Below are 17,362 nucleotides of genomic sequence, written 5' to 3' on the forward strand. Positions count from 1 at the left end.
TTCTCTTATTTTGTACTTAAGTTTATTTGATAAATATTTTCTTAACTATTTCTTGAACTGCATTGTTGGTTAACGGCAAAGTCTACACCTGTTGTATTCGGCGCATGTGAAAAATAAAGTTTGATTTGATTACAGTTACCGTTTTTTGTAATCTCTTAATCCGTTCCTCCCCAACCCTGATAATACCTCATAATATAGTCTTCTAATTATTAGGTTTGGAAGTGAATTAATGATTTACAGTCAAATATTTCCAATCAGCAACGTAAAAGAGATATGTCCTCTCTCAGCAAAAACTCATATCATGATAATCAACAAGCCCCTGAAAGACGTTTTCCTTGTGTTCATGAATGTTTGTTGAAGGATTTAGTAGTCAGTCAGTCTGTCCATGTAAACATAGTTCTCACAATGTGCGTTTGTGTCCGTGTGTCTGTGTGTGTTTGTGTGTCCGTGTGTGTGTGTAAGGGTGTGAAACTGGCGGCGGAGAAGTCAGACGCAGGAGAGAAATAACTGTGTTTCCAACGGCGCAGTTTATTTACAAAAAAACAACCGGAAAACATAATAATAAAAATCAATGGGTAACAGAACCCGACGCACACCAGTACAGACGTACACATACACTTACAATAAAAAATCACAGACAAGGACATGAGGGAAAACAGAGGGTTAAATACACAACATGTAATTGATGGGATTGGAACCGGGTGTGATGGAAGACAAGACAAAACCAATGGAAAATGAAAAATGGATCAGCGATGGCTAGAAGGTTGGTGACGTCGACCGCCGAACACCGGCCGAACAAGGAGAGGGACCAACTTCGGCGGAAGTCGTGACTGTGTGTGTAATAATGATACTTTGAGTCATTCTTTTGATAAACACTATATTAAATAATACTGAACACAATGTATACTAGTCTTCAATTTACTAGTGGGTGGGGGGGGGGATCAACATCTATACATGAATTAAAGAAGTCTTAGTCGCCAGTATAATATTTACATGACATTAATATTTTCATTCTTGGTATAGCATTTGTTATTATTTTTCTATTTTGAAAACTTGAATACGATATGTATTTTTATATCTTTTATATTTCACCTACTTTTCTCCTTGAGAATTACCTTAGTTTAAAGTCTTTCAATGCTAACACAATGTTGTTAAAATGTCTGAATATTTACCTTTACAGTGAACTCATACAGTCCTTCAATAATCCTCCTACATGGTGAAAAGCAGGTGCCCACTGAAGGTGCTGTGGTGATTTCCATCATCAAATATCTTTCTCCCAGACCAGAGATGCATGTAGACCACATCTCCTACCTCCAGCAGCAGTGACACTCCATTGGAGGAGTTAATAGTACCAGTAGCTTGGTGAGCATGTGCAATAGCTATTTGATGTCCATTCTTATGCAAGGCTGCAGTTGTAGGAACTGCATTATCACCGTGTCCATGGATGTAAAACCTGAAGAGGTAGAGTCCTCTCACTGGTGCTGTGAAGATCCCTGTATCAGAACACAACATTCACATAGAAACAGTCATCAGAGATGATACGAGGACAGAGGACTATTAATAACTATGTTTTCACACAGACTTATAAATACTGATGATATGAATATAGTGTACCTGTAGTGGGGTTATAAGCATTGCCAATGTTTGAGTAGATATTTCTGTAGACCAGGGTGATTCCAGTGTTGAAGGGTCCAATGTGTCCTTTTTGACCAGGTACTGCTAGTGAGGCTGAGAAAGCCACCTTCCTGTCTGTGGGACAGAGATGAGTCAGCACTACTTTATTTAACTGGACACTAGTTGGTGTAGATTAGACATGTTATCAACAATAAGGTCAGTCATTCAGACTACATCTACACAGTTGAAGTCAGAAGCTTACATACACCTTAGCTAAATACATTTAAACTCAGTTTTTCACAATTCCTGACATTTAATCCTAGATAAAAATGCCCTGTCTTAGGTCAGTTAGGATCACCACTTTTATTTAAGAATGTGAAATGTCAAAATAATAGAAGAGAGAATGAGTTATTTCAGCTTTAACTTCTTTCCTCACATTCCCAATGGGTCAGAAGTTTACATACACTCAATTAGTATTTGGTAGCATTGCCTTTAAATTGTTTAACTTGGGTCAAACGTTTTCGGTTAGCCTTCCACAAGCTTCCCACAATAAGTTGGGTGAATTTCGACCCATTCCTCTTGACAGAGCTGGTGTAACTAAGTCAGGTTTGTATGCCTCCTTGCTCGCACACGCTTTTTCAGTTCTGCCCACAAATTTTCTATAGGATTGAGGTCAGGGCTTTGTGATGGCCACTCCAATACCTGGACTTTTTTGTCCTTAAGCCATTTTGCCACAACTGTGAAAGTATGCTTGGGGTCATTGTCCATTTGGAAGACCCAATTGCGACCAAGCTTTAACTTCCTGACTGATGTCTTGAGATGTTGCTTCAATATGGGGTGGCAGGGTAGCCTAGTGGTTAGAGCGTTGGATTAGTAACCAAAAGGTTGCAAGATCGAATCCCCGAGCTAACAAGGTAAAAAATCTGTCTTTCTACCCCTGAACAAGGCAGTTAACCCACTGTTCCTAGGCTGTCATTGAAAACAAGAATTTGTTCTTAAATGACTTGCCTAGTAAAATAAAAAATATATCCATTTTCTATTTTGTGAAGTGCACCAGTCCCTCCTGCAGCAAACCACCCCCACACCATGATGCTGCCGCGCCCGTGCTAAACGGTTGGGATGGTGTTCTAAGGCTTGCAAGCCTCCCCCTTTTTCCTCCAAACATAACAAGGGTCATTTATGGCCAAACAGTTCTATTTTTGTTTCATCAGACCAGAGGACATTTCTCCAAAAAGTACCATCTTTGTCCCATGTGCAGTTGCAAACCGTAGTCTGGCTTTTTATGGCGGTTTTGGAGCAGTGGCTTCTTCCTTGCTGAGCGGCCTTTCAGGTTATGTCGATATAGGACTTGTTTTACTGTGGATAAAGATACGTTTGTGCCTGTTTCCTCCAGCATCTTCACAAGGTCCTTTGCTGTTGTTGAGGGATTGATTTGCACTTTTCGCACCAAAGTACGTTCATCTCTAGGAGACAGAACGCGTCTCCTTCCTGAGCGGTATGGCGGCTGCGTGGTCCAATGGTATTTATACTTGCATACTATTGTTTGTACAGATGAGCGTGGTACCTTCAGGCGTTTGAAAATAGCTCCCAAGGATGAACCAGACTTGCAGAGGTCTACAATATTCTTTCTGAGGTCTTGGCTGATTTCTTTTGATTTTCCCCTGATGTCAAGCAAAGAGGCACTGAGTTTGAAGGTAGGCCTTGAAATACATCCACAGGTACACCTCCAGTTGACTCAAATTATGTCCATTAGCCTACCAGAAGCTTCTAAAACCATTACATAATTTTCTGGAATTTTCCAAGCTGTTTAAAGGCACAGTCAACTTAGTGTATGTAAACTTCTGACCCACTCTAATTGTGATACAGTGAATTATAATTGAAATAATCTGTCTGTAAACAATTATTGGAAAAAATACTTGTGTCATGAACAAAGTAGATGTCCAAACCAACTTGCCAAAACTATACTTTGTTAACAAGAAATTTGTGGAGTGGTTGAAAAACGAGTTTTAATCTTCCGAATTCAACTGTATACACTACCGCTCAAATGTTTGGGGTCACTTTGAAATGTCCTTGTTTTTGAAAGAAAAGCACATTTTTTGTCCATTAAAATAACATAATATTGATCAGAAATACAGTGTAGACATTGTTAATGTTGTAAATGACAATTGTAGATGGAAATGGCAGATTCTTTAATGGAATATCTAAATAGTAATAATAATAACAAAAATATACTCAGAATGAAAATATTAATGTCATCTAAATATTATACTGTACACTAAGACTTCTTTAATTCATGTATAAATGTTGACCCCCCCCCCCTCCCCCACACACACACACACTTCTTAGGTTCATTTTCTACTGTCAATTGAAGAGTAGTAAACATTGTGTTCAGTATCATGTAATAAAGTGTTTGTCAAAATAATTACAAAGAGTCATTACACGGACACACAAACGGACACCCAAACACAAACACACATACGTATGTGTGTGTGTGTGTGTGTGTGTGTGTGTGTATGTGTTTGTGTGTATGGCTGTGTGTATGGCTGTGTGTGTGTTTGTGTGTGTGTGTGTGTGTGTGTGTGTGTGTGTGTGTGTGTGTGTGTGTGTGTGTGTGTGTGTGTGTGTGTGAGTGTGTGTGTGAGTGTGTGTGTGAGTGTGAGTGTGAGTGTGAGTGTGAGTGTGTGGGCGGAGACAGGTGTGCTGGAGGCAGAGCAGATCCTTTGTTTGTTCCTGCATAGATCCTGTTTTCGTGTTTTTCCTGTTTTCACTTGCCTGATGCTGTTTTCCTCTCCACTGCAGTTTTGCAGCATCATGCTATAGGGATGCTTTTCAGCATCAGGGAAAGTGGTAAGGATAGAGGGACTAATGACTGGAGCCAAATACAGGTTAATTCTTGATTAGACCCTGCTTCAGAGTGCAAACGACCTTAGATGGGGGCGAAGTTTCATGTTCCAACAGGACAATGACCCCAAGCATACAGCCAAAGCAACACTGGAATGGCTTCAGAACAAGAATGTGATAGTCCTTGAGTGGCCCAGCCAATGCCCAGACTTGAATCCCATTGAAAACCTGTGGAAAGACTTGAAGATTGCTGTTCACCGCAGCTCCCCTTTAAATCCTGTCCTCTTAAACCATGACCTGGTGATAACATGTAGTTATGAAGCAATAAGGTGATAAATCACCCTGAATCGTACTACACCGACTCCGACTCTCGTCGGATGTGGCTGGGCTTGCAAACTATTACAGACAACACAGGGAAGCACAGCTGAGAGCTGCCCAGTTACATGAGCCTACCAGATGAGCTAAATTACTTTAATGCTCGCTTCGAGGCAAGTAACACTGAAACATGCATGAGAGCATCAGCTGTTCCGGACGACTGTGTGTTCACGCTCTCCGTAGCCGATGTAAGACCTTAAAACAGGTCAACATTCACAAGGCCGCAGGGCCAGAAGGATTACCAGGATGTGTACTCCGAGCATGCGCTGTCAGTGTCTTCAGTGACAGTTTCAACCTCTCCCTGACTGAGTCTGTAATACCAACATGTTTCCAGCAGACCACCATAGTCCCTGTGCCCAAGAACACTAAGGTAACCTGTCTAAATGATTACCGAACCATAGCACTCACGTCTGAAGCCATGAAGTGCTTTTAAGGCTGGTTATGGCTCACATCAACAACAATATCCCAGAAACTCTAGACTCACTCCAATTTGAATACCACCCCAACAGATCCGTAGGTGATGCAATCTCTATTGCACTCCACACTGCCCTTTCCCACCTGGACAAATGGAACACCTATGTGAGAATACTATTCATTGACTACAGCTCAGCGTTCAACACCATAGTTCCCTCAAAGCTCATCACTCAGCTAAGGACCCTGGAACTAAACACCTCCCTCGGCAACTGGATCCTGGACTTCCTGATGGACTGCCCCCAGGTGGTAAGGGTAGGTAACAATACATCCGCCACGCTGATCCTCAACACGCACTCAACAAGCACTATACATACAAATGAATTTAGTACTGTAGATATGTGGTAGTGGTGACTGTGTACGCCGGTGAATGTGTACATCCGGCGCCAACAGACATGGCCGCCTCGCTTCGCGTTCTTAGGAAACAGAGATGGCCGCCTCGCATCGCGTTCTTAGGAAACTATGCAGTAGTTTTTTAATGTATTATTTCTCACATTGTTACCCCAGAAAATCCTAAGTTTTATTACATACAGCCGGGAGGAACTATTGGATATAAGAGCAATGTCAACTTACCAACATTACGACCAGGAATACGACTTTCCCAAAGCGGATCCTCTGTTTGTTCCACCTCCCAGGACAATGGATCGGATCCCAGCCGGCGACCCAAAACAAGGCGCCGCAGGAGGGGCAGAAGGAGCGGTCTTCTGGTCAGGCTCCGTAGACTGGCACATCGCGCACCGCTCCCGAGTATACTACACGCCAATATCCAGTCTCTTGACAACAAGGTAGATTAAATCTGAGCAAGGGTTGCCTTCCAGAGAGACATCAGAGATTGTAACGTTCTTTGTTTCACGGAAACATGGCTCACTCGGGACACGCAATCAGAGTCGGTACAGACACCTGGTTTCTTCACGCATCGCGCCGACAGAAACAAACATCTCTCTGGTAAGAAGAAGGGCGGGGGGGTATGCCTTATGATGAACGAGACGTGGTGTGATCATAAGAATATACAGGAACTCAAGTCCTTTTGTTCACCTGACCTAGAATTGTCACGCCCTGGCCTTAGTATTCTTTGTTTTCTTTATTATTTTAGTTAGGTCAGGGTGTGACATGGGGAACGTATGTGTTTTTGGATTGTCTAGGGGTTTGTATGTTAAATGGGTCAGTGTTTGTCTAGGTGTTTGTATGTCTATGGCTGCCTAGATTGGTTCTCAATTAGAGGCAGCTGTGGTTCATTGTCTCTGATTGAGAGCCATATTTAAGGCAGCCATAGGCATTGGGTTTTGTGGGTAATTGTCTATGTAGAACGTTTGTAGCTTTTGTATTGCACTTACGTTTGTAGCTTCACGGTCGTTTGTTGTTCTGTTTAGTTTTGTTATAAGTGTTCGTTTCGTGTTTCACTCGTCTCTAATAAAAGAGAATGTATTTTTCACACGCTGCGCCTTGGTCCACTCATTATCCTCAAGACGATCGTGACAAGAATTCCTTACAATCAAATGCATTATCTACCAAGAGAAATCACTTCGATCATGATCACAGTCGTGTATATCCCCCCCAAGCCGTCAAATCGACTGCCCTGAAAGAACTTCATTGGACTTTATGTAAACTGGAAACCACATATCCTGAGGCTGCATTTATTGTAGCTGGGGATGTTAACGAGGCTAATCTGAAAACAAGACTCCCTAAATTTATCAGCATATCGAATGCATGACCCGGGCGGGAAAAGTCCTGGACCATTGTTACTCTAACTTCCGCAACTCATACAAAGCCCTGCCCCGCCCTCCGTTCGGAAAATCTGACCACAACTCCATTTTGTTGCTCCCAGCCTATAGACAGAAACAGGAATCGCCCGTGCTCAGGTCTGTTCAACGCTAGTCCGACCAATCTGATTCCACGCATCAAGATTTCTTCGATCACGTGGACTGGGATATGTTCCGCATAGCGTCGGATAATAACATTGATGAATACGCTGATTCAGTGAGCGAGTTTATTAGCAAGTGCATCGGTGATGTTGTACCCACAGCGACTATTAAAACCTTCCCAAACCAGAAACAGTGTATTGATGGCAGCATTCGCGCAAAACTGAAAGCGCGAAGCACTGCTTTTAATCAGGGCAAGGCGACCAGAAACATGACCGAATACAAACAGTGTAGCTATTCCCTCCACAAGGCAATCAAACAAGCTAAGCGTCAGTATAGAGACAAAGTAGAGTCGCAATTCAATGGCTCAGACACGAGAGGTATGTGGCAGGGTCTACAGTCAATCACGGACTACAAAAAGAAAATCAGCCCCGTCGCGGACCACGATGTCCTGCTCCAGGACAAACTAAGCAACTTCTTTGCTCACTTTGAGGACAATACAGTGCCAACGACACGGCCCGCTACCAAAACCTGTGGGCTCTCCTTCACCGCAGCCAACGTGAGTAAAGCATTTAAACGTTTTAACCCTCGCAAGGCTGCCGGCACAGACGGCATCCCTAGCTGCGTCCTCAGAGCATGCACAGACCAGCTGGCTGGTGTGTTCACGGACATAATCAAACAATCCTTATCCCAGTCTGCTGTTCCCACATGATTCAAGAAGGCCACCATTGTTCCTGTTCCCAAGAAAGCTAAGGTAACTGGGCTAAATGACTATCGCACCATTGCACTCACCTCCGTCATCATGAAGTACTTTGAGAGACTAGTCAAGGATCATATCACCTCCACCCTACCTGACACCCTAGACCCACTCCAATTTGCTTACCGCCCCAATAGGTCCACAGATGACACAATTGCAATCACACTTCACACTGCCCTAACCCATCTGGACAAGAGGAATACCTATGTAAGAATGCTGTTCATCGACTACAGCTCAGTATTAACACCATAGTACCCTCCAAACTCGTCATTAAGCTCGAGACCCTGGGTCTCGACCCCGCCCTGTGCAACTGGGTCCTGGACTTCCTGACGGGCCGCCCCCAGGTGGTGAGGGTAGGAAACAACATCTCCACCCCGCTGATCCTCAACACTGGGGCCCCACAAGGGTGCATTCTCAGCCCTCTCCTGTACTCCCTGTTCACCCATGACTGCGTGACCCTGCACGCCTCCAACTCAATCATCAAGTTTGCAGACAACACTACAGTGGTAGGCTTGATTACCAACAATGACGAGACGGCCTACAGGGAGGAGGTAAGGGCCCTCGGAGTGTGGTGTCAGGAAAATAACCTCACACTCAACATTAACAAAACAAAGGAGATGATCGTGGACTTCAGGAAACAGCAGAGGGAGCACCCCCCTATCCACATCGACGGGACAGTAGTGGAGAGGGTGGAAAGTTTTAAGTTCCTCGGCGTACACATCACGGACAAACTGAAATGGTCCACCCACACAGACAGCGTGGTGAAGAAGGCGCAACAGCGCCTTTTCAACCTCAGGAGGCTGAAGAAATTTGGCTTGTCACCAAAAACACTCACAAACTTTTACAGATGCACAGTCGAGAGCATTCTGTCGGGCTGTATCACCGCCTGGTACGGCAACTGCTCCACCCACAACTGTAAGGCTCTCCAGAGGGTAGTGAGGTCTGCGGAATGCATCACCGGGGGCAAACTACCTGCCCTCCAGGACACCTACACCACCCGATGTCACAGGAAGGCCAAAAAGATAATCAAGGACAACAACCACCCGAGCCACTGCCTGTTCACCCCGCTATCATCCAGAAGGCGAGGTCAGTACAGGTGCATCAAAGCGGGGACCGAGTTGCTGAACAACAGCTTCTATCTCAAGGCCATCAGACTGTTAAACAGCCATCACTAACATTGAGTGGCTGCTGCCAACATATGGACTCAAATATCTAGCCACTTTAATAATAAAAAATTGGAGGTAATAAATGTATCACTAGTCACTTTAACCACCTAACTGAGGATCTAAATCTAACCTTGTGTAATACCCTAGATGCAGTCGCCCCCAAAATAACATTTGTTACAAGAAATGCTCTCCCTGGTATACAGCGAATACCCGAGCCCTGAAGCAAGCTTCCAGAAAATGTAAACGGAAATGGCTCTCCACCAAATTGGAAGTCTTTCGACTAGCTTGGAAAGACAGTACCGTGCAATAACGAAGAGCCCGCACTGCTGCTCGATAATCCAATTTTTTCAACCTAATTGAGGAGAATAAGAACAATCCAAAATGTATTTTTGATACTGTCACAAAGCTAACTAAAATGCAGCATTCAACAAGAAAGGACTTTCACTTCAGGACTGATGAATTCATTAACTTCTTTGATGAAAAGATCATGATAATTCGAATCTGCGTATTTCTTCAAAGCTCTGCACAGAACTGCCAGAACCTAGGATCAATGGAGACACTCAAAAAATGGTAAACCTGTATCTCTTGACACATTCATGAAAATAGTCTATGGCCTCTTAACCCTCAAGCTGCATACTGGACCCTAATCCAACTAAACAATTGAAAGAGCTACTTCCTGTGCTTGGCCCTCCTATGTTGAACATAATAAATGGCTCCCTACTAAACTCACTAAAAGTGGCATGAATAAAGTATCTCTTGAAAAAGCCAAACATTGATCGGGAAAATGTAAAAAAAAAAAAGAAAATATTGAATCGCCCATTCCTCTCAATTGTAGAAAAAGCTGTTGCGCAGCAACTCACTGCATTCTTGAAGACAAACAATGTATACGAAATGCTTCAGGCTGATTTTAGACCCCATCATAGCACTGAGACTACACTCGTGAAGGTGGTAAATTACCTTTTAATGGCGTCAAACCAAGGCTCTGCATCTGTCCTCGTGCTCCTAGAACTTAGTGCTACTTTTGACACCATCGATCACCACATTCTTTTGGAGAGATTAGAAACCCTAATTGTTCTACACGGACAAGTTCTGGCCTGGTTTAGATCTTATCTGTCGGAAATATATCAGTTTGTCTCTGTGGATGGTTTGTCTTCTGACAAATCAATTGCACGTTTCGCTGTTCCTCCAGGTTCCGTTTTAGGACCACTATTGTGTTCACTATATATTCTACCTTTTGGTGATGTCATTCGGAAACACAATGTCAACTTGCACTGCTATGTGGACAACACATATTTTGATGAAACATGGTGATGCCCCAAAATTTCCTACCCTGGAAGCCTGTGTTTCAGAAATAAGGAAGTGGATGGAGGAAAGTGTTATACTTTTAAACTCGGACAAAACAGAGATGCTAGTTTAGGTCGCAAGAAACAAAGAGATCTGCAGTTGGATCTGACAATTAATCTTGATTGTTGTACAGTCGTCTCAAATAAAATTGTGAAGGACCCTGATGAACATATCAAGAATATTTAAAGGACAGCTTTTTTCCATCTTCGTAACATAACACACGGCTACTAGAATCTATAATAGAACCAAACAATGAGAACTTATTACTTCAGTGCTTGCCTACATTGCCTTCCTGTTAAGGCTAGGGCTGATTTCAAGGTTTTACCGCTAACCTTTCAAAGCAGTACATGGGCTTGCTCCTACCTATCTCTCCGACGCAGGCCTCCTTATAGTCCCTAGAATTTCTAAGCAAACAGCTGGAGGCAGGGCTTTCTTCTACAGAGCTCCATTTTTATGGAATGGTCTGCCTATCCATGTGAGAGACGCAGACTCGGTCTCAACCTTTAAGTCTTTACTGAAGACTCATCTCTTCAGTAGGTCCTATGATTGAGTGTAGTCTGGCCCAGGGGTGCAAAGGTGAACAGCAAAGCATTGGAGCGACGAACCGCCCCCCTGTCTCTGCCTGGCCGGCTCCCCTTTCTCCACCGGGATTCTCTGCCTCTAACCCTATTACGTGGGTTGAGTCACAGACGTGACTGTCCAGGTCCAGGTTTGCACCCCCTCGGGCTCATGTGGGGGAGGAGATCTTCGTGGGCTATACTCAACCTTGTCTCAGGATAGTAAGTGTTTAGCCTGTTGATATCCCTCTAGTGGTGTGGGGGCTGTGCTTTGGCAAAGTGGGTGGGGTTATATCTTGCCTGTTTGGACGTTGGACGGGGCAACAGTGTCCCCCGACCCACCCCTGTCTCAGCCTCCAGTGTCTATGCTGCAGTAGTCTAGTTAAATAAAAGTTAAATATATATATATTTTAAATGTGCCAGGGGGCTAGTCTGTTATATCTGGTGTAATTCTCCTGTCTTATCTGGTGTCCTGTATGAATTGAAGTATGCTCCCTCTAATTCTCTGTCTCTCCTCTCCCGGAGGACCATAGCCCTAGTACATTGCCTCAGGACTACCTGGCCTGATGACTCCTGGCTGTCCCTAGTCCACCTGGTCATGCTGCTGATACAGTTTCAACTGTTCTGCCTGCGGCTATTGAAGCCTGACCTGTTCACTGGACGTGCTATCTTGTCCCGGACCTACTGTTTTCGACTATCTCTCTCTCTCTACCACACCTGCTGTCTCGACCTCTGAATGCTTTGCTATGAAAAGCCAACTGACATTTACTCCTGAGGTACTGACCTGTTGCTCCCTCTACAACCACTTTGATTATTATTTGACCCTGCTGGTCATCTATGAACTTTTTAACATTTTGAAGAACAATCTGGCCTTCATGGCCTTGTACTCTTATAATCTCTACCCGGCACAGCCAGAGGAGGACTGGCCACACCTCAGAGCCTGGTTCCTCTCTAGGTTTCTTCCTAGGTTCCTGCCTTTCTAGGAAGTTTTTCCTAGCCACTGTTCTTCTACATCTGCATTAATTGCTGTTTGATATTGCTGTTTGGTTTTAGGCTGGGTTTCTGTACAGCACGTTGTGACATCTACTGATGTAAAAAGGGCTTTATAATACATTTGACTGATTGATTGATTGATAACATAGAGTATGAATACTTATGCAATTAAGGTATTTCTGTTTTCATTTTTCATATACATTTGCAAAATGTATAAACACCTGTTTTTGCTTTGTCATTATGGGGTATAGTGTGTACTGTAGATTGATTTAATCCATTTTAGAATAAGGCTGTAACGTGAAGGGGTCTGAATAGTTTCTGAATGCACTGAAAATGACTCATGATGTAATCTTAATGAGTATAAAATACACTTTGGGTCTGTATCTAGACTCAGATTAAGACCTTTGTGTAATAATAACAGCTATGAAGGAGAATATTCTGATTTACCTTCATTCATTTTGCTCAGTTCCTCCACTTTGGATTTCAGCTGGACTTTCAGTTCCTCCACCTGGCTCTCACTGGCTGTCAGTCGGCTCTCACTGGCTGTCAGTCGACTCTCACTGGCTGTCAGTCGGCTCTCACTGTCTGTCAGTCGGCTCTCACTGTCTATCAGTCGGCTCTCACTGGCTCTCAGTCGGGCCTCCATGGCTCCCAGTTCAGTCTTTGTGTGTCTCAGCTCAACTCTCTGCTCTGCCATCATGGTGCTCATCTCTCTCAGCACAGTGTGGATGTCAGGCTGGCAGGTTTGCTGGCTGTGTGTTAATGCAGCTTCAGCTCTCTGTTTGTCCGTCTGAATGTCATTCCCTCTGCTCTCTCTGTCCTCATAGTCAACCTGCTGGATCTCATTCACACTGACTCCATCTCTGTCTTTGTGGACCTGGGCTCCAGACAGACAGCAGTGCAGCAACACCAGCAGAGATACAACACTCTTCATTCTCATTCCTGGATGATGATGTCCTCTTCTTGTGGTTATTTCTGCTGTTATTTTGGAGTCTCAGTTGTCCCCTTTATATCCTGTCCTCTTAAACCATGACCTGGTGATAACTGGGACACGTGTAGATATGAAGCCTAATCAGACTGATTCACCTCATGATAACTTTTATCTGATTTCTATGGTCCTGTAATAACCATGTGACACAGCAAACAGAACAAAGGATACATTCAATTCATACCAATAAATGATTTACCTGCATTTTGGCTTCAAGTATAAATTCATAATATAGTATTCTAATCACTACGTATGGAACTATATTAGTTATTTATACATTTAAAAATCCCATCAACAGAGTAAAACAGAAATTTGCCTTCTCAAAAATAAGACATACAGTGATATAGTGTCAACAAGCCCCAGCTGAAAGACCTTTGCCTTGTGTCGATGAATGGTGGTTGGCGGATTTAGTAGTCAGTCATTCTGCCCTCGTATGAACTGTAATCACTGTGTGTGTGTGTGTGTGTGTGTGTGTGTGTGTGTGTGTGTGTGTGTGTGTGTGTGTGTGTGTGTGTGTGTGTGTGTGTGTGTGTGTGTGTGTGTGTGTGTGTGTGTGTGTGTGTGTGTGTGTGTGTGTGTGTGTGTGTGTGTGTTAGTCTGAATTGAAACTTAGTCATAATTATTATATTATTTTTTTAACACTTTATTTCACAATACTTAACACAGTGTTTATTAGTCTTCAATGTACAGCAGGAAATATATGTAGGAAAAGGAAAATCTGTTTCTTTACATTGATTAAAGACATCATACTGTACAGTATAATATTTACCAGACATTTACATTTACATCCTGAGTCATTTGTTATAAATTTCCTAATTTCAACTCTGAGATATGCTATGTATTTCTTATGTTATTTTATTTAAAGTTTTATTAAGTTTTCTTGTTTTTCCCAATCAACAAACAAAACACATTCCACATTCACAGATGTGTCTGACATAAATAATATAATAGAATATAAAACCAAACAAACAACAAATGTGCAGCAGCACTATCTGTGATCATGTTAGCTATTTCCAGCTTTAGCTGAGACAACGAGCAAATCATGAGTTTTTACAGCACCTTACACAACATGTACAGTGCCTTCGGAAAGTATTCAGACCCCTTGACATTTTCCACATTTTGATACGTTACAGCCTTATTCTAAAATTGATTAAATATCAAAACATCCTCAGCAATCAAAACCTAAAGACACAGGTTCATATCAAACTGTACATCTAGTATTTTGTGTATAGAAGTATGTATAGATGATCACAATCTGGTAATCTCTCTACAACTCCAAAATACATGCATATATTCCTGATCCCCAGAATACACCAAAGACTAAAGTTGGCATCCCTCAGGACTTTTGGCAAGTCTGGGTTGCATACTAAAGGTGAGTGGCATCCCTCAGGGCTTTTGGCAAGTCTGGGCTGCATACTATAGGTGAGTGGCATCCTTCAGGACTTTTAGCAAGTCTGGGTTGCATATCATAAGCGAGTGAGAGCATATCTGGGAGGAAATGCCAAGGTATTTCCAACAGTCCTTCCATGCTAGTGCTGTCAATCACTAAGGTTTTGGCTATATTGCCCACTTCACTAACGTTATTCATGAATATAATTGAGTTTAGGGCAATGAACCACATGAATGGCCATCTATCTGAAACCACATTGAGTTTGGTCTGTTTGTGATCCATGTTAGCATGTTGCATATTTGGGTAGACCAGTAGTACAATTGAAGGCAGGGAAAGGCAAGACCACCCTTAGATTCAGGTTTCAATAGAGTGGAGCACTTGATCCTAGGATTTTTATTGCCCCAAATAAATTTGGTGATGCTTTGGTTGTTTTTTGTTTTTTTTATTAACTGGGAGATAACATGGGAGCATCTGAAATAAATAGTTCAATCTAGGGAGGATGTTCATACAGATAATATTGATTCTTCCCACTAAGCTGATTGGGAGGGAGATCCAGGATCAGAGATCATTCTTGATTGGATGGGAGGGAGGGATTTCTCAGGGTTGGATATGTAGAGTAAGACATCATCCTGTACTGAAGGCCGTCTGCAGAAACATTCATAATACTTGGATTGCTCCTTATCAACTCCTCCAAAGGCTCCGCCCCCAACCAGTAGAGCAGGGGGGACAGAGAGCATCCTTGTAACACCTGGAACACTTTCTCAGCCTCCAGTGAAGCCAGCAGGACAGGGGTGTGGAACACCTTCTCAGCCTCCAGTGAAGCCAACAGGACGGGGGGTGGAACACCTTCTCAGCCTCCAGTGAAGCCAGCAGGACAGGGTGTGGAACACCTTCTCAGCCTCCAGTGAAGCCAGCAGGACAGGGGTATGGAACACCTTCTCAGCCTCCAGTGAAGCCAGCAGGACAGGGGTGTGGAACACCTTCTCAGCCTCCAGTGAAGCCAGCAGGACAGGGGTGTGGAACACCTTCTCAGCCTCCAGTGAAGCCAGCAGGACAGGGGGGTGGAACACCTTCTCAGCCTCCAGTGAAGCCAGCAGGACAGGGGCGTGGAACACCTTCTCAGCCTCCAGTGAAGCCAGCAGGACAGGGTGTGGAACACCTTCTCAGCCTCCAGTGAAGCCAGCAGGACAGGGGCGTGGAACACCTTCTCAGCCTCCAGTGAAGCCAGCAGGACAGGGTGTGGAACACCTTCTCAGCCTCCAGTGAAGCCAGCAGGACAGGGGTCTTCTGTGCGTTTACTTGATCTATAATTTTGGGAAGAAGAGTGTTTAGTCTTACAGTGAGCAATTTGGTAATTATTTTGTAGTGGAAATCCAACAAGAGTATGGGCCAAAAGGACGAGCATAATAGAGGGTCCTTTTCTTTTTTGAGCAACACTGTAATGCGGGCTGTGTACATGGAGTCCGGGAAAGCTCAGTTTTTGCAAAAATCATCCAGCATTGGCATGAAAATCGGGCTAAGCTGGGGCCAAAAAGCTTTGTAGAATTCTCTGGAAAATCTGTCTGGGCCTGGAGACTTGTTAGGTGGCATGGAGGTAATTGTCTCTAGGACCTCCTCAGGAGTGAAGGAGGAGTTGATATCTTCTTGGTTGGTCTCTGATAGTTTTTGTAGCGAGATTCCCTCTAGGAAGGAATGGATTTCTGCATGCGTATAATTTCTCTCAGATGTTTATAATAAGCCTAGGCGTCCCGCTAGCAGGACAACTTCCGGTGAAACAGGAGGGCGCGCAATTCAAATAAATAATCATACACATTTTGGATATTAAACATTTAGGTACATACAAGTGTCTTAAATCATTTGAAAGCTTAAATTCTTGTTAATCTAACTGCACTGTCCGATTTACAGTAGCTATTACAACGAAAACATGCCAAGTGATTGTTTGAGGACGGCGCCCCACATCAAAATATTTTGCCCCCGGCACAAGTTTCATAAATTCACAAATAGCAATTCAATATTCACTTACTTTTTGAAAATGTTTCTTTGATTTGTCATCCAAAGGGTCCCAGCTATAACATGTAGTGTTGTTTTGTTAGATAAAATCCTTCTTTATATCCCAAAAAGTCAGTTTAGTTGGCGCCATCGATTTGAGTAATCCACTCGTTCAACATGCAGAGAGGAATCCGAAAATCTACCCCTAAATTTTGTTTCAACAAGTCAAAATACGTTTCTATTTACTCCTCAGATACCCTAAAATGTAATCAAACTATAATATTTCTTACGGAAGGAAGAATGTTCAATAGGAAACCGATTTTAGCAGGTTCAACCTGTCTTCATGGCGCACGCCAACGCGAATTTCCAAGACTGTGTCCCTGTACTAAAACTAATATTTCTTATTCGTTTATGAAGTTAGAAGCCTGAAACCTTAAACATAGAGTGCTGACACCCTGTGGAAGCCATAGGAATTGCATCCAGGGAGCTAATTCTCAGTATGACATTATACTTGCCATTCTAAGAGGATGGTCTCTCTCTCAAAAACATTCCGGTTGGTTTTCTCTTGGATTATCTCCTACATATCTACTGTATTATATTCTCCTACATTATTTTAACATTTCTACTAACTTCAAAGTGTTTTCTTTCCAATGGTACCAATTATATGCATATCCTGGCTTCAGGGCCTGAGCAACAGGCAGTTTACTTTGGGCACGTCATTCAGGTGGAAATTGAGAAAAAAGGGGCCTAGCCCTAAGAAGTTGCCATCTAGTTTGATGTTGAGTTCTGTACGTTGGGATCTCAGCTCAGAAAGGATGTCTTCGACAGAGGACGAGGTTAGCAGATGTTGGGCCTCGGGGAGGGACGGGTCCTCATACTCCTGGCTAATAGGTGCTAGCTTTTTCTGAAGCTAGCTGTTTCTTGGAGGCTTTTTCTGCGGCTACTTCTCGAGTCCGGGTAAAAATGTCACATTTTGTAGCCACAATGGCTTTTCTGACTAAAGCTAATGGGGTTCAAC

This window comes from Salvelinus namaycush, chromosome 11, assembly GCF_016432855.1.
Source record: "Salvelinus namaycush isolate Seneca chromosome 11, SaNama_1.0, whole genome shotgun sequence".
Classification (NCBI taxonomy): Eukaryota; Metazoa; Chordata; class Actinopteri; order Salmoniformes; family Salmonidae; genus Salvelinus; species Salvelinus namaycush.